The sequence below is a fragment of the Lepisma saccharinum genome, chromosome 15, assembly GCF_977018435.1.
Source record: "Lepisma saccharinum chromosome 15, izLepSacc3.1, whole genome shotgun sequence".
NCBI lineage: Eukaryota > Metazoa > Arthropoda > Insecta > Zygentoma > Lepismatidae > Lepisma > Lepisma saccharinum.
This window is the reverse complement of record NC_139243.1, coordinates 58,207,905-58,230,186: the sequence shown is the minus strand read 5'-3', so window position 1 is coordinate 58,230,186 and position 22,282 is coordinate 58,207,905. Positions and strand designations below refer to the sequence as shown.

Below are 22,282 nucleotides of genomic sequence, written 5' to 3'. Positions count from 1 at the left end.
TTGATTGGATTCCATGGTTCCTAGCTGTTGCTTGATATTAGCTACAATTTGTTGCAAATTTTCAACAACTGCCAATTTTGAATTTTGAGCAGTAAGATCATGGACCTGTCTTCTGATATCCTCAAACAGGGCATGCAGTTCATTAATATGTTGATTGGTTGGTAGAGTGGCCACTGTCTGAGTGAGATGTTTGATCTCTGCTTGGATATTCTTGATATCTTCTGATTTCAATATCCTATTCACTGCCCTCTTAATATTTTTAAGTTCCTGTGATGTAGGAAGATTTGATACTGTATTTTGCAAAGATTCAAGTGCCAATTTTACATTGTTTAATTCAGAAGCATCAGCCACATTTTGCATAGCATTTTGGAGCAGGGCTATATCTGCCTGAGTGGGTGTGGATTGTTGTAAAATTTCAAGCTTTGTTTGGATATCATCGATCAAGTGATGAAAATGAGATAGTTCAGATTCAGTGTTGAGGTTTTCAAGCTTTGTGATTTGGTGCTGGACACTGACAAGTGTATCTACAATACCGGGCAGGCGGGATTCTAGTACATTTGCCAAATCACTTTGCACTGCTGCTATTGTACCTTCAAGATGGGTTATGGTACTTTGAATTTTTCCAAAATCTTCATATGTTTCAAGTTGCAGCTTAATATTTGCTACACTCCGAGTTATTGCACTCAAAGCATCAGAAGATGGCAAGTTGTTCATAAAATTTTCAAGTGTCTCAATTTTTTCTTTAACCTCGGCTATGGCATTGTTCAGAGGGTCCAGATTAGGTATTTGGAGTGATTGAATCTGTTCTTTTAGAGTGGAAATCACTAGATCAAAATCTTCTTGTGATTTTATGCTTTTGACAATTGTTTGGAGCTGTGCCTGGACATTATTTATTTGCTCTTCCAATTGTTGTTTCAATTGCTCAGAGTTGTTAGCCTGGGTCTTAAATCTGGCTTGAAGAGCTGCTACAGCTTCTTCTAAACTTTGAAAATTATCTAATGTTGCCAGATCAGTATATTTCTGAAGCAACAATTTGAGTTCAGAATCAATTTTAAGAAGAGGGTCCATGCATTGTGATTGTAAATTTGTAATTTCTAATTGAAGACTGGCATTGAGTGTGGTTTGTAAAGCTTGTAAATCACTTCTTAATTTCTTGACTCTGACATCAAGCATCAAAATCTCATCACTGTGATCTTCATGTCTTGTATGGCCAAATATATCATTAGGCATTTTTGTTTTAATGGTTATTTATTATAGAGTATCTGATTCTTAATTCTATAAAAAAGGGTATAAGCTTGTCATATGATCCCGGGACCTAAATATATAAGCAGTCACCAGCAGAAACAGTATAAACAGTGCCAGAAATCATGTTTGAGTGCTTAATTATATAAATATTTCTCCCTACTGAAATCTTGACATCACCCTCAGGGGTTGTAATAAATTGCAATTGCCCACCTACAGGTAATTGGTAATGATTTAAATTATTGTTAAATATGTACAATATTTTGCCTGTTTCATCATCAACATCTGTAAGTATGCTGTTCAGATGAATAATTAACAAGCCACTCAGTTTAGATATCATATCAGAAGAGGGTTGTGGTGTTGGCAGTTCCATAATAGCCTGTTTTTTGAACCCAAATAAGTTCATAGGCATGTTTATTTATTTCAAATCATGCTCTGTAATTGGGCATTGATTGCCACTTTTCAAATCACAATGACCCCATGGTAGAGTATGTATGCCACATGATAAAATGCATCTCTTATCATCATGTGGGTCCAGGGCCACTTTTCTTACAATATTTGAAGTCAATAAGTGATCCACACTCTGAATTCTGGATTCTGATGTTTTGATTAAATTCTGGGATTTGAGGCAATTTTCATAATCTTCAAATTGGAGATCTTTTTCAACAGTAACTCTGCCAATGCCCTTGGCTTTTTTGGCAACAGCACCACTACATGTTTCAAAAGTGTACATCTTGGCACTTAACCCAGCAAATTTCACAATAACATCACCAAGTGTCTCATCTTTTAACTTGCCAGGCACCTTTTTGTTGTGGGGTTGAATCCTTGTATGTTCACTGGTATCAAAGTATTGAAACAATTCAGGCTGTGACATATCTTGATAAACATCTTCTGTTTGAATATCAAGAATAAAACTATCCGTGTCCATGTACAATAATTTTACACGATCACCATAAAAAGGTTTCAGCACATCATAATACAATATTAACATATGTAATTTGGCCAATTCCAATATCACAGCCCCTACATAAATAGGTTTATCAAATTTGATCTTTGTTTTTTTCATGTTGAAAAGTGCCATGTGCTCATCATAAATTCTTCTGTAATTGAAATTAGGCTTTGCAACCAATTTTTTGCTCAGGCTGGGGTCAGTAATTATTTTAACATCGGTATGTTTTCTGACATTTTCAATAGTTTACCATACACTGAATTCACCATCAATTTAAACAAGCCCTTATCAAATTGGCTCTTTGCAGATGTTCGAAGCTCTGTGTTTGTATCAATATATGGTTTCAACCATTCTGAGTGCCTGAACCTCAAAACTTTTCTAACTTTGGTTACTTGGACACCATGTTTCATCAGGAACTGGAGGTTTTTGTAATATAAGACACAACCCTGTTTCGGCTCCAGAGTCATCATGAGCTTCTTCTGTTTAGAGCCAGGTGAGCACTTAACCTCGGGAATTGGGGGCAGATCAGAAAATTTTTTGTGCAAATCATCAGGAATTGTCAGATCAACCTCTAAGATTAGGCCATAGTTACTGTCATCAAAATTCTTAAGATCTTTAATATTGAAATCTTCGACCCACTCAAGCCCTGCATATGGCAGTTTTTGCATCATGGCATGACCATAGAGGCTGTTTGCATCTACATACGTTATATAATTTGATGGCCGTGCTGGATCATAATCAGGCATATATTTGTTATTTGCTCTGGCATATCTCTGGGAACATTGCACCATCCCTCCTCTTATACCTTTCTCCATAAACAGATACTTATCTTGATCTTGGATCAGATCCAATTGCATGTTAGTGTTCAAAAACTTTGCGGCCCATGCTAGGTCCGGGGCACTGAAAAAATATATTGGATCCAGTTTATAATTTTGCATTGAAGATTTTCTGAATGCCTGCAATATATCAGCTAAGAGGGTCACATCAAGTTTCAAATATGCCATGTGATAATCACCAAATGTCTGGCAATTTAAATTGTTCCACATCAACTGGGCATGGTGATAATCTTCATCAGTGATTCCAGATCCTCTGATTCTGCTGTAAAACTCTTCTTGTGGTGGCAGAGAACACTCATCAAATTTAGAAAATTCTGTAACATAGTCATATGGATATACACCCTTCCGCCTAATTAATTTCAGGTCCTGATTTGGAAACAAGGCACTTGTGATTTTGAATTGATCATCAGATAATTGAGTGGCCAGTGTAGCCAGGCTAGCAGATAAAATTCTGTAAGAATCAAGAAATCTTAATTGAATAGAAACACCATTAACTTTAATTATCTTGCTAATAGATATATATTTCTCATCATTTTCAGCTAACATATTTAAATTCTGCTTGTCAAACCCCTCATATCTGACCAGATGATGGAAATCATAATTGGATGCTCCATGGCAAAATATGGGGACAAATCTTGGTCTCTTGATCTTAATATTACAGCTATTACACAGGGCCATTAAGAATTTACCATCTGTATGAGAATGGTGATGAACCTTGATATTTATATCTGAAAATTCAGAATCACATACCGGGCATTTTTCTGCATTGTTGAAATCTTCAATCTGTTTCTCTGTTAAAGGCAACATAGGCTTTGATTTTAATAAGATGTTAGATGCTATGTCACGGCACTCATTTTCTATTCTATGTGCAAATATTTTGATGGCATTTGGTCCCATGTATAAGTGTGGCTCACTAGCTACACCATCCCGTATAACTATATAACAAAAGCTGGAAGGTTCATGTAGCTGGTATGGTGTAATTGAAGATTCTTCAGGATCTGGATTGCAGAATGCAAGAGGTTTGAGATTTGATTCAAAATCACAGACAATATATGCTGGGTGTTCCAACAAGGCTTCAAACTTTTTGAATTTGCAATTTTCACTTGGATTAGGCATCACCATATGAACAGGTTTATGGTTGCCACAGTATTTCAGATGCTCAATTAACTTGTTTTTAGCAATTTCTGTGTTACATTCACGAACCCGATTTACCATTTTTCTACCATCAAATACAGTTAAACATCTTCTGCACAACTTGAATATTGTCTTAGATTTGCCTTGCTGTGTTCTCACTAAAGCTTCAAGATTATGTATCAGAGTGTAATGATTTGTGCCATCCTTTTCAATTAAGAGCAGATCAATCGGAACAGCAGATTCATCATCAAGTGTACTGATTCTGAGAGAATCTATCAAGCAATTGTCACTGCCACTAGAACAAGTAAATACATTAATAGATAATTGTTTGCCATTGATATGCCTGGCCCTTTTTTCAAATTTATCAATATTCTGAACAGACATTGGATATTCTAAACCCTCCATTGCCTCATCAAAATCATTTTCATGTTGTTTGTAATAATTTATTCTCTGAGGATTTCTTGAAGCTGGATACAAAGCAGCTAATATACACCACAAAAAGCATTTCTGGTCGGTATTTTCAATATTGACCACGGCTCTTTTGTTTTTGATATTAGCAGGTAATGGCAAATATGTAGATCCTTGTAATGGGCTGAATTCAGAAATATTAACATATAACTTGTGTGGAGAGCCGCATAGGCTCCATCCTGACTCTTTTGCTGCAAATTCAGAGTGTTTAATATTCAATTGATTTATCAAGCTGCTTATTATTGTGTCTGAATTTGCATTTGAATATACCGGTACAGTTTCTGTTATGTGGGGCTGTGTAAATTTTGTGCCATTTGGTTTCTTATATTGTGTAAACAATTTGAGGGATAGCTTATAAGAGCTATTTTGTGCATTTAGAATTGCCTGCAGATCAGGATTTATATTGTTCTAAAAATTCTCAATGCCACATCTTGGCTCTGATACAAACCGGTGATCTCTTAATTGGCCATTAAAACTGCTATGGATAGGTTCATAGCGTGGCTGCTTTGCTGCTCTAGCATTAACAGGTGCTTCATGCTTCCTTTTCAGACCAGATGTGGATGGTTGTGTTGATGACTGTACAGAGCAAGTATCTTTATGTGTATATGTGAAGTATTGCATGCTGTATTTTCTATGTCATTTGGGGCAAATTTTTGTGGGAGTTCTGCATTTGTCTGGGTTACAAATCTTTTGGTGCTTAGCCCAATTGGGGCTGGATATATTCTTATTGCATTGATTACAATGTTTTTGATTCGGCATTTTTGTTGTTGTTTATTATATACAATTTCCTGGGATTCAAATCAAAATTCTATACTGGATAAAAATAGCAGTTGGGTTCAACACTGTGCTTTGTGTGTGTGTGTATGTGTGTATGTGTGTATACACTTAATATTTTTGGCTTTGGTATTTATATACAATTTCCTGGGATTCAAATCAAAATTCTATACTGGATAAAAATAGCAGTTGGGTTCAACACTGTGCTTTGTGTGTGTGTATGTGTGTATGTGTATGTGTATGTGTATGTGTGTGTGTGTGTGTATGTGTATGTGTATGTGTATGTGTATGTGTGTGTGTGTATGTGTGTTGATATTTTTGGCATTGGTATTTATATACAATTTCTTGGGGTTCAAATCAAAACTCTATGCTGGATAAAAAAGCAGAAATAGGCCACAACTTGGCCACAAGTGGACCGGAAGTAGACAAACCGGAAGTGGACCGGAAGTGGACCGGAAGTAGACCGGAAGTGGACCGGAAGTGGACCGGAAGTGGACCGGAAGTAGACCGGAAGTGGACCGGAAGTAGACCGGAAGTGGACCGGAAGTGAACCGGAAGTAGACCGGAAGTAAATATGTGTGGGTGGGTGTGGGTGGGTGGGTGTGGGTGGGTGTGGGTGTGGCTCTTATGAGCATTTTTGGCTTAGTTTTAAGTGTGGGCAAAAAAAATATCAAGAGGGGCATATTTTTAACACGTTTATGGACAACAATCTGACAGAAGTGCCTTTTATAAGTGTAGGCAAATCAATCTGAGGGGGGTCATACTTTCCGGAAAATTGCCGAGAGCATTTTTTACAAAAATCTTGGATTAGACGGGGTTCCACACTTGAGCAAAAAGCTCATATGGGCATGTTGAGCTTGTTTTAAGTGTATGCAAGCCTGCTTGAGGGGGGTTCATACTTTCCTGAGTTTATATTATAGCCAATACTACTACTTTCTTCGTTGATCAACTCCAGTGACGCCTGAAGCGTAGCGATGGTGGTTTGAATGTGTTCGAAATCTTGATACGCCTCCAATTGAATTTTTATGTTCGCGACGCTTTTACCGATGACCTGCAGTTCGTCCGACGATGGTAGGTTCGTCATGGTATCTTCCAAAGTCTGTAACTTGGATTTAATTTCTTCCAACGTGCCGGTGAATTCTTCTTGTAATTTGGAAACGACGACATGCAAGCGTTCTGCGTCTATATCGTTCACGACGGTTTGAAGTTCAGAGAAATTCTTTTCTATTGCGGAAGTTCGTTCTTCGATTTCGAGTTTCAATTTTTCCAAATCTTCATTTTTCGATTGAAATTGCTGTAATTTGGCCAAATCATTTTGAAGCGGATCCACGCTCAACTGTATATTTTGAACGCTGTCGTAAGAAGGTACGTCGACATAATTTTTTATCAGCGTCTTCAGTTCGGAATCGATTTTCAGAATGGGGTCGAGACATTGCGTTTGGAGCGTAGCGATCTCCGACTCTAAACTTTTGTTTAAGGTCTCCTGCAAAGCGATCAAATCGGTCCTCAACTTCTTAACTCGAATGTCCAGCATGAGAATCTCTTCTGCGTGGTCCACACGCTTGGTGTTGCCGAAAATGTCGTTAGGCATTTTTGGTTAACGGTTATTTATAATAGGATAGACGATTCGTAATTCTACGAAGAGAGGAATAAGTTTGTCGTAATCTCCTAGGAGTTCCATGTAAAGATAATCTCCTGCAGAAACATCGTACGTAATGTTAGAAAGCATCTTGTCGTGCTTGATTCGAAAAATATTCTTGCCGGTAGAAATTTTGATTTCGCCTGCGTTTTCCGGATTCACGGTGATTTGAAGTTTCCCGTCGATCGGAATTTCGTAGAAATGTAAATTGTTATTGAAAACGTAAAACATCTTGCCCACATCGTCGTCCAATTTCGTCCAAATACTGTTGAGATGAACGATCAGTAAACCGTTGAGTTTAGATAACATGGAAGGTAAGAGGTTATTGGAATTTGGTGGTGCACTTTCCATGTTGATCTGTTTCCGGAAACCAAAAAGATTCATTGTCCTTGTTAGTTATTTAAATTTTCTATATGCTGTGCCCCTTTGTAGATCGAATAAAAAGAAGAGAAGATTTTATCTACGGCGATGCAATTCAAAAGACTCGAACGTGTAATTATGTCATTAGATCAGGATGAAGAAGAAAAAAGTAAGAGTTGAATTTAATGAGCCTCGGGTTTGGAGCGGGCTTAACGACATAATAACAACTTGCAACTTTTCATCGCCCGAGGGCCCCTCTTTTCCTCCGTATATTTTGAAGAATAGCAAAAGGACACAGCGGACTTCATGGCTATGGGGTTACAGTTAACACACGTCACATTTATCGCTTCCATTGCAGTGGCCCCACTCTCTCGTGTGGATTTGACAATCGAGAACACGTAGCTTGTTGTCTCTGGCATCCAATGCGACCTTTGTTACGCGCGTCGTGTACAGTTCGTGTAATTTATTCGCAATGCGATGATCTGTGCTGAGTTGTCTTTTACCTTGAAACAGGCATTCTTTGTAGTCTTTCATGCTAAATTTGCTGGTACTTATTTTTCCTACCCCTTTTGCTTTCTTGATCTCTTTTTCTTCTGCAATCTTGACGCAGTACATTTTGGCACGAAGCCCCGCAAATTCGCTGATGTAATTACCAGCCGTTTCATCTTTGAACTTTCCTATGGTCATTTTATTTTCTCTCGAATGCAAGTGATGGCCTGATGGTAAGTTGCTAAAATCAAACAGATGCTTCATCTTAGTCAGATCATGTTCGAGGCTTGGTGTTTGGATTAGAAAAATGAAGCTATCCGTGTCAATGTAACATATTTGGATGTTATCTCCATAAAAAGGTTGAAACTGATCGTAGTACGATTGGTACATGTGCAATTTTGATAGTTCAAGAACGGTAGCACCTATGGCAATCGGCTTGTTGAGCATCACTTGCTTCTTGTTCTTCTCGACGAATACTAGATTCTCGTCGAAAATGGTGAAGTTTTTGAAGTAGGGGGACGCGACGATCTTCTCAAATTTCTTTTCGTCCGTGACCAACGTTGCGTCGATGTAATTACGCACGTTCTCCATCGTCTTGCCGTAGATGGCGTTATTGAACAGTTTGTACAGATTCTTGTCTGCAGGCGATGTCGATTGCGCTCTGCGTCGCGTGTTCTCGGCTATGTAGGGCTCCAGCCACCTACTCTGTTGAAACTTCAATCCTCTATGAACTTTCTTCAGCTGCAAGCCGTGACTCACGTAAAATTGGAGGAGTCGGTAGTGCAGAACGTAATTCCGCTTGTTCTCCATGCTTAGTATTAGTTTTGGCTCCGATGATCCTCCAGGTGGCTTCTCTTTGGTAGGGGCCAGGGCCAATCCGTGATGTTTCTCGTGAAGCGTTTCGGGATAATCGAGATCCACTTCCAAGAAACAGCCCCATTCGTTATCTTCGCTCCAGTTGAGAAAATCCTCGCAGGAGAGTTCCTCTTCGGTCATCCACGCGTAGTCGCTGATGGGAAGACACTGGGACATGGAGTGGCCGTACAGGTTGTTGACATCCCAGTAGACGATGTAGGTGTTGGGCTTCGATGCATCGTAACCAGGCGTATGAGGATTGTTTGCCCGAGCATGGCGTCGGGGACATTGGACGATGCCACCGCGTATCGCACTCTCCATGAAGGCATACTGTTCCTTCTCTGCGAAGAGGCCCAGTTCCACGTTGGTGTATTTCATCATCGATTCCCAAGTCAATCCCGGCGTCGTGAAGAAATACGCAGGATCCAACTTGTAGATCGAGATGCATCTCTTGCGAAACGATTCGAAAATGTCCATGAGGAGAGTCACGTCCAATTTCAGATAGAGATCGTGATAATCACGAAAAGTTTGGCAATTGAAGGCCGTCCACACACTACGAGCGTGTTCGTAGTCCTCTTCGGAACAGACGTCCTCCGTGAGATGAGAATAAAATGCCTCCCGGGGTGGAAGTTCCGTCTCGTCAAATTTGTCGAAATCGTTGACGTACTCGTAGGGGTAGACGCCCTTGCGACGTAACAGATTCAAATTCTCATCTCTCCCCGAAAAACATATTTGCTTGGTAGCCACAAGATCTTCGTCGCCAAGTTGAGCTGCAAGGGTGGCCAGGCTGGAGGACAGGAAATTGTAAGAGTCTAGGATTCGCACTTCCACACTTCCTCCAGCCTGGAGAGGGATCCACACTCTCACTGTAATATACTTCTCGCTCGTTCTCGGAATGATGCTGATTCGAGTCGTGATGTTGTAGAGCTCTTTGACGAACAGATGCGTGTCGTACTTCTCCGTGTAGTGAAGAAACACGGCAACGAAATGCGACTCCTTAATTTTAAGATTGCACGAATTACAGATCGTGCTCAGAAATAATCCATTCTGATGGTCATGGTGTACGACCTTGCGATTTTCGGGGGTGAAAGCCTGGTTACACTCCGCGCATCTTGTCGCCGCGTCATGTCTCCGCTGTTGTTCCGTCGTGAGAGCAGGTGGAGAAACGTAAGAGCCTTTCAGGCTGGGTGCAAGTTCTCTCGCGCATTCCGCTATCTTCTTAACAAAATGTTTTGCCGCATCGGGTCCGCAATACAGGATGACATCATTCAATTTTTCTCCGTAGATGGAGAAACTACAAGGCTCGTGGTGAAAAATTTGTATCGTGCTTGAGGTAGAGGGATCAGGGTTGCAAGACGTCATGGGAACTTGGAAGCTTTCAAAGTCGGCATAAAGGACAGCGGGATGGTGGAGAAGAGCCTGGTGTTTCTGAAATTTCATCTTGGTTCCGGATTCCGGCATGACATCTTCGGGTTCTGCATTCACGGAGCCAAAACACTTGTGCTGTTCTTTCATCTTCTTACCCCCGCGAAAAATTCTCAAACATCGATCGCAAATTTCGATCTTATCGTGATGCTTGCTCATCTGTCTTCCTACTAATCGTGAGAAATTCCGTATCAAACTGTAACGGTCATCTACAAGCAAAAGTCAAATTACATTATTCTGGCTTCTAGCAGGTCTTAACACACGAATGTTGTCGCAATCGTCAACCCCAAACACAGAAATATTGATATCTTCTCCTTTTTTCTCTCTATAGTTTTTTCAAATTGATTGATCTTATTCAGAGGCACAGGATAGGAAATTCCTCCCATCATATTCTCGTATCTCCCCTCATATCCTCTGTAATTGGACAGGCGTTGGGGGTCATTATTATTTGCTGGGTGTAATGCGGCGATGACAGACCACAGGAAACTCTTCGCATCGTTACTTTGTATGTTCAACACTGCATTTTGCTTTTTTTTTTGTTTTTGTTTTTTTTGAGCGCTGCGTAACGGTTTAAAATTGCAGACTCGAAGCTCTAACGTGTGATTCTCACCGCAAAGACTCCATCCACTCCCACGTCCTTCAAAGTCTTCTTGTTTTTGTCCCAAGTGGTCGAATAGTCGTGTCACAATCTCATCAAGATCCTCCTTATTGTCATCGTGTAAGCCTTCGCACCCTACGTAAAAGCTGAAAGTGCTTGTCTTGGATGAGACAACGTTCTCATACATGAGGGTCAAGACGAGATGAATTTTAATTGAAACATTGACGAGGCAATCACGTAATTGATCAACTACCAGAGATTTCACATTGTCGAGGAAGGTGCTCGAGTCACATTTTTCGTCACCTCCAGATTTATACGTCATGATGCGTGCACTTTTATTCAAAGCACCGCCTTCATGCGCATCAATGCGAGATTTCTTTGCCGGGGGGGCGACATCATGTTCAGGTAGACGACATTTTTTCAAATGCCTGGCAATATTGGGTTTAGAAATTAATTTTCCACAGTTACGACATGCCACTTTCCCGCAAAAACCGGAGGGACCTGGTTGCGGTTCCATTTTTTTTTCCTCTGTTATTTATATATACAGAGAATTTTTTTGGGGGATTGTGGTGATGGTGGTGGTAGGGGAAAGCGCACTGAAACAGAAGAAAAGAAATAGATCAAAAAAGCTGAAAAGTGCTAGATATTTTTTTCCTTACACAAAAATGCATATATATATATTAGACGCGAACAGTGTGTGCACTGTTGTAGGAGGTGTGTGTCAATTTTTATGACTCCTCTCAATATGTGCGTGTGTGTGTGTCAGACGCAAAACAAAAGAAATATATATCGTGAAAACAAAATAAAACACACTTGAAAAAAAACTTACCTTTCAAGAGAGATAGAGAGACTTCAAAAAACTTGTAGCTCTCTAAAACTTCCACGATGATATATGTATACTGTCAGACAAGCAATTAAGAATACTGAACTGCCACGATTGACGTTCACCTTTCAAGAAAGATAGAGAGACTTCAAAATAAAACTTGTAGCACACTAAAACTTCCACGATGATATATATGTATACTATCAGACAAACAATTAAGAATACTGAACTGCCACGATTGACGTTCACTATGATAATGATGTACAAAAAGAGAAACTAGTGTGTTATATAGGAACAGGGAGTTTGTTGCCGTTTGTGGTTGCCGAGGGTGGAGTCGTCCACTGCGGAAGCGGATGGCAATAAACACCGTTGACAGTTCCACCTTATGCGTGTTTGTCATGGTATTCGATCATTTTTCCTCAACCAGATTCACTTCGGGCGGAAGCAGATGGGAGATGATTAGGTTCGGGGAGTTTGTTGCCGTTTGTGCTTGCCGAGGGTGGAGTCGTCCACTGCGGAAGCGGATGGCAATAAACACCGTTGAGGCTTCGCATAGGATTATCGATTTATGTTTCATGGAATAATCTACGTAAGATTCCAGCATCGAGAACAAACAACGTTGATTGAATTTTTGGCAGCATTTGCAATACAAATCCAAACTCGTGACGATTTTCGCCGCCACGCACCCTGGCGAGGTTATAGGGGCCAGGAATCCTAAAAAACAACAATTATTATTTGTTTGTTTGCGTCACAATACGGAAATAATAAGAGGCAGGCGCGCGCGTGTGGCACATCGTTCCCCCGAGAGAGGTTTACAAAGGTCACGATATATAAACATTTTTGGTTCCCCGGGGGGTTGGAAAATTACGATAAGGTGCATTCATCCTTCAAAGAATGAGAGGATGAGAGGATGAGAGGATGAGAGGATGAGAGGATGAGAGAATGAGAGGATGAGAGGATGAGAGTGCATCTTTCACTCATCACTGCTTTTCTGCGCCGTGAAACATCGTCAGCGTAATAAATAAGGCGCGGAACGTGGGGAGAAAGTGATACACGCGCGCGCGTGTGTGTGCGTGTGTGTGGCACATCGTTCCCGAAAGAGAGAGGTTTACAAAGGTCACGATATACAAACATTTGACCGGGACTTGGAAAATTACAATAAGATGCATTCATCCTTCAAGGATGAGAGGATGAGAGGATGAGAGGATGAGAGGATGAGAGCTCATCTTTCACTCATCACGGCTTTTTTGCGCCGTGAAACATCGTTAGCCCAATAAATCAGGCGCGGAACGTGGAGAGAAAGTGATACACACGCGCGCGCGTGTGTGTGCGTGTGTGTGGCACATCGTTCCCGAAAGAGAGAGGTTTACAAAGGTCACGATATACAAACATTTGACCGGGACTTGGAAAATTACAATAAGATGCATTCATCCTTCAAGGATGAGAGGATGAGAGGATGAGAGGATGAGAGGATGAGAGGATGAGAGCTCATCTTTCACTCATCACGGCTTTTTTGCGCCGTGAAACATCGTTAGCCCAATAAATCAGGCGCGGAACGTGGGGAGAAAGTGAGATTTTCAGGTTTTTGTGGTCGTTTGGTCAAGAAATCAGAGTTGCGGTCAAAGGTACATATTGACAACTACTTTTCTAGCCAATAATAACCAACACACACAATATTTGTACGTATTTTCTTAATAATAAGCAGTGAATGTACGACTGTGTATTTCTGAAATAGGAGCTCTCGTTTCCACGCGTGGGCTGTAGAGCGTCCAGTGATGCTGTAGCGCCATAAAAAGAGGAAAAAAGATGGAGGCTTCGGCGGTCGCGTTCGTGCAGTGGGAAACCTCTCGCCATTCGTGGGTAACACTGCAGTGTGGCATTGTCATCTTGACAGAAGAAACAGGTGCAGGTTCCGTGAAAAGGATGGCGCCTTCTCTCGCAGCATAATTACCTAACAAAGCAAGAATATGACCCACTTCTGCTCTTCAGCTTTAGTGGCCTAGAGTTCCAGTGTACAGGCGGGAAGCTCTCACCGTACAAGACCAAACGAAATCATCAAGTTTGTTGGATATTGTCAGTGAGTGTAGTTACAACGTTACAAGAAACACAAATGTATTTACTACATGCACAAGATTAACTTTGTTGAAACTATTCTGTTGTTATGGAAGAGGGGGTAAACATCACGCCAGGGTTTGAAAATTTATCTTTGTTGCCAATAAAGCTTCGGTCTGGTAAGAAGACGATTCCTTGGTGTCGCCATTAATTACCATCCTGTCTAATAAGAAATCTACTTTCTCTAACATTTCTCTCCACTTTCACTAATTGCCTGATATTCCTACCTGGAATAACTCTTCCATCTTCTCCTCTCTCCCTGTCTTGAAAAACATGAAATGGGTGATTCCGTATTCAGAAATTTTCCACTAAATAAATTCAATGTTGACCATCTAGTTGGTAGGGCTTCGGCTGGCTTCTGACTGCCACGCGGGAGACCCGGGTTTGATTTCCGAGGTGGGTGATCTAACGGCGGAATAAAGTGGATCTGGGGTTCACCCTGCCTCAAATCAATGTATACCTGTGGGACAAACGTGGGGGTGTAAAGGCAGCCGAAGCGTGGTGCTGATCACATCACCTCGAAAATGGCCGAGATCTAGAGTGTGTGGGGCACATGATGGCACGGTGCTATATGCACGGGGAACTTTATTTACACACTAATTTTGACCATCCTACCGATTTTCTTCTGGAGCACTCCTAGCATGGTTTTTCGACCTTCGGTAGATTTAGTTTAGTTTTTACTTCCATTTTCTGTGTCTTTTGGCTAAATGCGAGGTGAGGATGAATTAAGGTATGATGAAATCGATGGAATGACACTCACAAAGAACACCATGCCCAGGTCAGGATTCAAACCCGAAACCCCAGGCGTTCTCGTATCTCCAGGTTGCCTACATCAGGAATCCAATCAAGGATCCTGGACACATTTCTATCCTTTGCGACGTGCAGCACAGGGCACGTCCGTCAAAGAGTTCTTAATTCAATTATTTTTATATCAACCCTTTATTAGGCACGTGTGAAACCAATATTCAAATGGTGAACTACAGCTGCACATGAGTGCTTTTGTGCAGGTGAATGTTCTCTCTTTTGACTTTTTTCAGCTGCAATTTTCTTTTCCACTTTCTAGGTGACGATATATTATACTGTAAAGTTAACGTCAGTCGCATGCTTGGGGCACAGTTTTTCACCCACGCCCTAATTACGTAACAACAAAAATATCAGAGAGTCGGCAGACAGAGAACACAGAAGACTCAGATGTTATATGGAAGTAAGTTAGTCGGTCAGATCGTTCCAATCACGAAGCAAAAATGTGAGAATATTTAATTAAAAATAAATGATAAATTGCTTGAACTTAACCACTATGCTTAACAAGGTTTAAAGACTTGTTCTGTTTGTCTGTGTGTAACAATTACAATCCAATTAATTTAAAATGAAAGTTATGAGCTTGCTAATGAAGGATTTGTTTAATGGTATAGAATATTTTCTTAGGGCACATTATCCTTTAATGGACATTACCTTTAAAACTTTATCTTTTTTTAATATTACTCTTTGTAACTTCCCTGAGAATAATTGTTTTTTATATTGTTTTACTATTTTAACAGTAATTGTTATTATGTGTAAATTCCTTTGCATCGAAATTGGGCATTAATGTAATTAACTTATCCCACATCATAGTGCAATTTGTACTTGTATGAGCAAGTGGATGGGAAGAGGGGAAGGATGCATAGTTATGTGATGGTGACGAAAGTGAACATGAAAGTCACCACGTGACCAAAAGTGAACATGACACTTCTTCGTTTGTTACTCATTAAGGAGTATGCGGGACAACCTTCCTCCAATCACGTGACTGACGTTAACTTTACAATATTACGTCACTTAAGAAAGTTCAGAAGAAAATTGAATCTGATCTTAGACGAAAAACGAAGAAAGAACGTTCAGCACACATGTACAGTTTAATTCACGGTTTGGGAGATTAAAGGATATTACGCAGCAGTACTATGTAATGTTCTTCACTAACTTGTTTCTTCAATTAATATAGACATACTTAGTTTTATAAGGAATTTGTTCCAGAAACTTAAATGTTTAATTTATTCTGACAATCTTTCACTAACCTACAAGAGGCTTTGCTTTGGCAAAATTAGTCTATTCTTTGCTTACCTGAGCAGCTCATCTGCACTAACATAGACTTTCTTCCAACACGGAATAATAATTTAATTCAGCAAGTTGTACAGTCAATAAAATTATTCCAAATCACCAGATCTAGAAGTAAAAGCAAAAAAAATGCTGGGATAGTTTCAAAAATTAGAAATTCTTCAATTTAATTAAACCATAATTGGTTCTAATTTTAACACCTAACAAAGCACGGAAATCTGATTTTATATCAAGTGCAGCAGCATCGAATTACATGGGTACCAGGGGGGAAACCCTGGGGGGGGTAAAGGCGGTCAGGGGCGTGATGCTGATAACATCACCCCCACTCACGACGGGATCAAGAAAGTGTGGGGCGTTATCCCCACACCCCCTATACGCCTTCATGGGTGTGCACAGGGGAGCACTTTACCTTTTTATATCAAGTAGAGTGAACTGAGTAAATTCCTTTCACGGGAGTCGCGTCAGTGCCGTCCTAATTGGGAAAAATTCCGAAATCGTCCTAATTACGAACACATGAAAGTGAGAAATAATTCAAGGTCTTACTTGCGAATAATGCCTAAATCGTTCTAATTGCGAACACACGAAAGATAAAGATTTCCAGGTCCTAAGCTGACAATGCCTAAATCGTCTTAATTGCGAACACTGGAAAGTGAGAAAAGATTTCAGGTCTTAATGTGAACAATGCTTAAATTGTCCTAATTGTGAGCACACGAAAGTGAGAAATAATTCCAGATCCTAATTTCAAACTTTGACTAAATCGCTCTAACTGCAAGCACACGAAAGAGAGATATAATTCCAGGTCCTAATAGCGAACAATGCGTAAATGTTCCTAATTGCAAAAGCACGGAAGTGAGAAAAATTTCAGGTTCTATTTGTGAATAATGCCAAAATCGTCGTAATTGCGAACACGGGAAATTGATAAAAAATTTCAGATCCTAATTGCGAACAATGCCTAAATCGTCTTAATTGCCAGCACACGAAAATGAGAAAGAATTCCAGATCCTAATTGCAAACTTTGACTAAATCGCTCTAACTGCAAGCACACGAAAGAGAGATATAATTCCAGGTCCTAATAGCGAAAAATGCCAAAATGATCCTAATTGCGAGCACATGGAAATGAGAAATAATTGTATATTCTAATTGCAAACTTTGATTAAATCGTTTTAATTGCAAACACATGAAACATAGAAATAATTCCAGGTCCTAATAGCGAACAATGCCTAATGATTCTAATTGCGAACACACGGAAATGAGAAATAATTCCAGGTTCTAATTGCGAACAATGCCTACATCGTCATAATTGCGAACAATGGAAAGTGAGAAATAATTCCAGGTCCTAATTGCGAATAATGCCTAAATGATCCTAATTGCGAGCACATGGAAATGAGAAATAATTGTATATCCTAATTGCAAACTTTGATTAAATCGTTTTAATTGCAAACACATGAAACATAGAAATAATTCCAGGTCCTAATAGCGAACAATGCCTAATGATTCTAATTGCGAACACACGGAAATGAGAAATAATTCCAGGTTCTAATTGCGAACAATGCCTACATCGTCATAATTGCGAACAATGGAAAGTGAGAAATAATTCCAGGTCCTAATTGCGAACAATGCCTAAATGATCCTAATTGCGAACACACGGAAATGAGAAATAATTCCAGGTTCTAATTGCGAACAATGTCTACAGCGTCTTAATTGCGAACACGGGAAAGTGAGAAATAGTTCCTGGTCATAATTGCGAACAATCCCTAAATCGTCCTAATTGCAAACACACGAAATTGAGAACTAATTCCAGGTCCAAATTACAAACAATGCCTAAATGATCCTAATTGTGAACGCACGGACGTGAGAAATAATTACTGGTCCTAATTGCGAACAGTGCTTAAATCGTCCTAATTGCAAACATGGGAAAGTGAAAATAATTCCAGATTTTAATTGCGAAGAATGCCTAAATCGTCCTAGTTGGAAAAACGGGAAAGTGAGAAATAATTTCAGGTTCTAATTTCAAACAATGCCTAGATCGTCGTTATTGAAAACACGGGAAAATGAGAAATAATTCCAGATCCTAATTGCGAACAGTGCCTAATTTGTTTAAATTGGGATCACGGGAAAGTGAGAAATGATTTCAGGTCCAAATTGCCAACAACGCCTAAATCATCCTAAATGGGAAAACGGGAAAGTAAGAAATGATTTCAGGTTCTAATTGCAAACAATTCCTAAATCGTCTTAATTGCGAACACACGAAATTGAGAACTAATTCCAGCTCCAAATTGCAAACAATGCCTAAATGATCCTAATTGCGAACGCACGAACGTGAGAAATAATTACTGGTCCTAATTGCGAACAGTGCTTAAATCGTACTAATTGCAAACATGGGAAAGTGAAAATAATTCCAGATGCTAATTGCGAAGAATGCCTAAATCGTCCTAATTGGGAAAACGGGAAAGTAAGAAATAATTCCACCTCCTAATTGCGAACAATGCCTAAATCATCCATATTGCAAAAACGGGAAAGTGATAATTAATTTCAGGTCCTAATTGCGAACAATGCCTAGATCGTCCTTATGCAAACACGGGAAAATGAGAAATAATTCCAGATCCTAATTGCGAACAATGCCTAAATCGTCCTAATTGGGAAAACGGGAAAGTGAGAAATATTTCCAGGTACTGATTGTGAGCAATGCTTAAATCGTCCTAATTGCAAACACACGAAAGAGAAAAATGATATCAGATGCTAATTGTGAAAAATACCTATATCGTCCTAATTGGGAAAACGGGAAAGTGAGAAATAATTCAAGATCCTAATTGAAAACTTTACCTAAATCGTCCTAGTTGCAAACACACGCAAGTGAGAATAATTCCAGATCACAATTGCAAAACTTTGCCTAAATCGTCCAAATTACGAACACACGAAAGTTAGAAATGAATCCAGGTGCTGATTGCGAACAATGACTAAATTGTCCTAATTGCAAACACACGAAATTGAGAAGTAATTCAAGATCATAATTGAAAATTTTGCCTAAATCGTCCTAATTGAGTACACACGAAAGTGAGAAATAATTCCAAGCCCTGATTGCGAACAATGTCTAAATCGTCCTAATTTCGAACACATAAAAGTGAGAAATATTTCCAGGTACTGATTGCGAGCAATGCTTAAATCGTCCTAATTGCGAACACACGAAAGAGAGAAATGATATCAGGTCCTAATTGCAAACAATACCTATATCGTCCTAATTGGGAAAACGGGAATGTGAGAAATAATTCCAGGTCCTAATTGCGAACAATGCCTAAATGATCCTAAGTGCAAACACACGAAAGTGATAAATAATTCCAGGTCCAAATTGCGAACAATGCCTAAATGATCCTAATTGGGAACGCACGAAAGTAAGAAATAATTCCAGATCCTAATTGCAAACCATGACTAAATCGTCCTAATTGCAAACACACAAATGAGAGAAATAATTCAAGGTTCTAATTGCGAACAATGCCTAAATTGTACTAATTGGGAAGGAAAGTGAGAAATAATTTCACATATTAATTGCCAACAACGACTAAATCGCCCTAATTGGAAAAACGGGAAAGTGAGAAATAATTCCAGGTTCTAATTGCGAACAGATTTTTCTGTCTTGGCATCTACAACTTCTCGCAGTTCCTGTGTCTTCTTAATAAATGTTTTAAAGGAACTTGAGACAGGTCAGTGCCTTTTAGGACACGGTTAGAACATAGAACGCTCTTAAAGTTGTCGTCGAGTGGCTAATTGTTTACACGACTAAATACTGCACAATTCTAAACTGGAAATTCCTTATCAACAATAAAATAATCTCTGAAAGAGATATACAAAGTAGAAGTGAAACCAGCTGTCACTCAGCGTCACTAACCTCATGTGTTTTCCAAAACAGGTTTTTAAGTTCCATGTGCTCGCAATTAGGACATGGATTTGTTTGCAATGCGGAGGACTTCGGCATTGTTCGCGATTAAGACACAAAAATTCCATTATTTCAGCGTCAGAAGCAAAGTCGTCAAGTTTTTCTATACCCCTCATTCGATTCTTCACGAATCTGTAACTGATAATTCCGTCATACTTGTCAGAAAAAATTACTGTTATTACATTATTCCTGCTCAGAAAGTAAATGTTACTTCATTTAAAATAATAATAATTCTCTCAGAGATACATTTATAATTTCTTACCTATTTGGTTAACATTGCAAAGAACCGGAAAGTAGACTCCGCTACGAAATAGATGATATAGTTCAACATTTCTCATAAGGCTACACGTTTATATCTTTAGCTAAGATATTATTTTTCAAATTAGACAATCTCCACAGCAACCACAATATCTAATCTCGCAAATAAAAAGTTTAGTTTTCAGGTAGTTCCAATCACGTTCTCAAGTCATCCAATCACGAAGCAAAAATGTGAGAATATTTGATGAAAATATATGATAAATTGCTTGAGTGTTTAACCACTTTGCTTACCAAGGTTCAAAGACTTGTTCTGTTTGTCTGTGTCTAACAGTTACAATCCAATTAATTTAAAATGAAAGTAAAGAGCTTGCTAATGAAGCATTTGTTTTATGTCATTTTTGCCCTTAATTAACATTATAATTAAAACGTTGTTATTTTTTAATATTACATTACTTTGTAAATTTTCCTAAGTATTATTGTTATTTTTGTTGTTTTACTATTTTAACAGTAACTGTTAGTTTGTGTAAATTCCTTTCTATTCAAAATTAGACATTAATATAATTGACCTATCCCACACAATAGTGCAATTTGTACTTGTATGAGCAAGTGGATGGAACTCAATTAATCAATCCCTGGCGTTACCGCTCTTATTAGCTGATTTCTTCACCAGAGATCTGCATGGGCGGGTGTGATTAACTGGAAGAAGGCCAATCCACTCAATACACGGTTGACACACGCTGTCTGATGTTTTCTTGCTGGAAGGGTCTTCCAACTCCGGCGTGGACAAAGGAGTCACGCTTGCGTAGGAGAGAGTATTCGCAGTTCATTCGGGCCTTTGAGCGTGGGCTCCATAATTGTTCAACGTTAGCAATCCGTTGGACGGAGAGGGAAGAGAATTTGATGATACATAATTTCCTATGTACTACACAGTAACGATCAAAGTTTATGCACTATGTTCCTGCCCACCCTCTAATACGTAGTTTAATTAAGTGTAGATAAGATTGCATAAGACCATTCCTCAGAAAACTGTCGATTGACTAACCTTTAAAATAGCTGCACGATGTTGAAAGTCGTTACAACAATAGAAGCTTGTATTACACCTGCCCTGCCACTCTGTGTCCATCGTTCAGTTTCATTGACGGACGATAATTTAAATTCGTTCTTTCTTTTGACTTTTACTTATAAAGAGGACTGAATCAACTTATTAGGAAAAGCTAGATAAAGTACTTTCTTCGTTAAATTAAAGCAGATGAAATATACCTAAAGTGAACATGGATATTATCCGAGAGTTCTACTAGATTATTCAAATTTTCGGGGGTGATTTTTTCATTTCTGGAGGGTATTCCACCTCCTGAATTCATTGCTCGTTAAATACGTCACAGATATAAGAAAACATGACTGTCACAAATGTATTATTCCTTCAAAAGAATAAATGTCACTTCGTATTTAATAGTGATGGCTTTTTCAAATCAATATTTATAATTTGTAACCTGTTTGTTAAGATTCCTGTGAATCAGAAATTCGAGTCCGCTTCAAAAGTGATGCTTCCACTTGGCTTGTAAGGTAACATGTGTATATCTTTAGTTAGATATTTTTTATTGCAGATTAGATGATCTCCATAGCAGCCACAATATCTAATCTGCCAAAGCAAATAAGAAGCGTTATATTTCGTATTGCTGTTTTGTCCAATGACGAAGCAAAATAGTGACTGTACTGTCTCCCTGTTTCAAGGACATTACCACTCACATTGACTATATTTACTGTACTGAAAGTACGCACCAGGTCACAAGAAGTCTGTGGAGAAGGGGAGAAGGCGATTGGACGTAGCAAAGCAGTGCAGCTACTGATAAAGGCTGGTAGCTGTACCCGACTTTTCCTCTCCATGCACTCACTCAACCTCTCACTCGGTCTAGCCCTCAGGAGTCGCTACTTGCGCGGATTAATTTTATCGTCCACTTGCTCCACAGACTCCTGGGACAGAATATACGAATGACAATATAACACAAAACATCATCCTCAAAATGGTAAAAGAACTAATTTCTGATTCCTCGGTGTACATAAAAATCCAAGCACAGAAAGCTTTGACGGTTGTGTTGAAAATGGCTAAACACTGTAGTCCGCTTTTGGGACGGCACTGCACCTGCGATATATAAAAGTATAGTCCGAGTATCTCCTTACAGCGTAGCCAGGAGCAGGTGTGAAACTGAGCCCCACCGAACAACAGTAACCAGGTTGGACAAGGCAAAAGGGGAAATCACCCAAGTTGTGCGCGCAGTCGTAATACAAGGTTAGGTGTGGAGT

General features: G+C 39.4%; 1 protein-coding gene across 1 annotated transcript in view; it reads right to left on the bottom strand.

Moving 5' to 3' along the window:
* LOC145999269 (uncharacterized) overlaps positions 1–20,031 on the bottom strand; it is a 51,905-nt gene extending 31,874 nt beyond the window's left edge. The window contains exon 1 of the mRNA XM_083136205.1: positions 19,986–20,031. The gene's annotated coding sequence lies outside the window, so the exon portion shown is untranslated. The remainder of the gene's footprint in view (positions 1–19,985) is intronic.
* Positions 20,032–22,282: the final 2,251 nt, after the last annotated feature.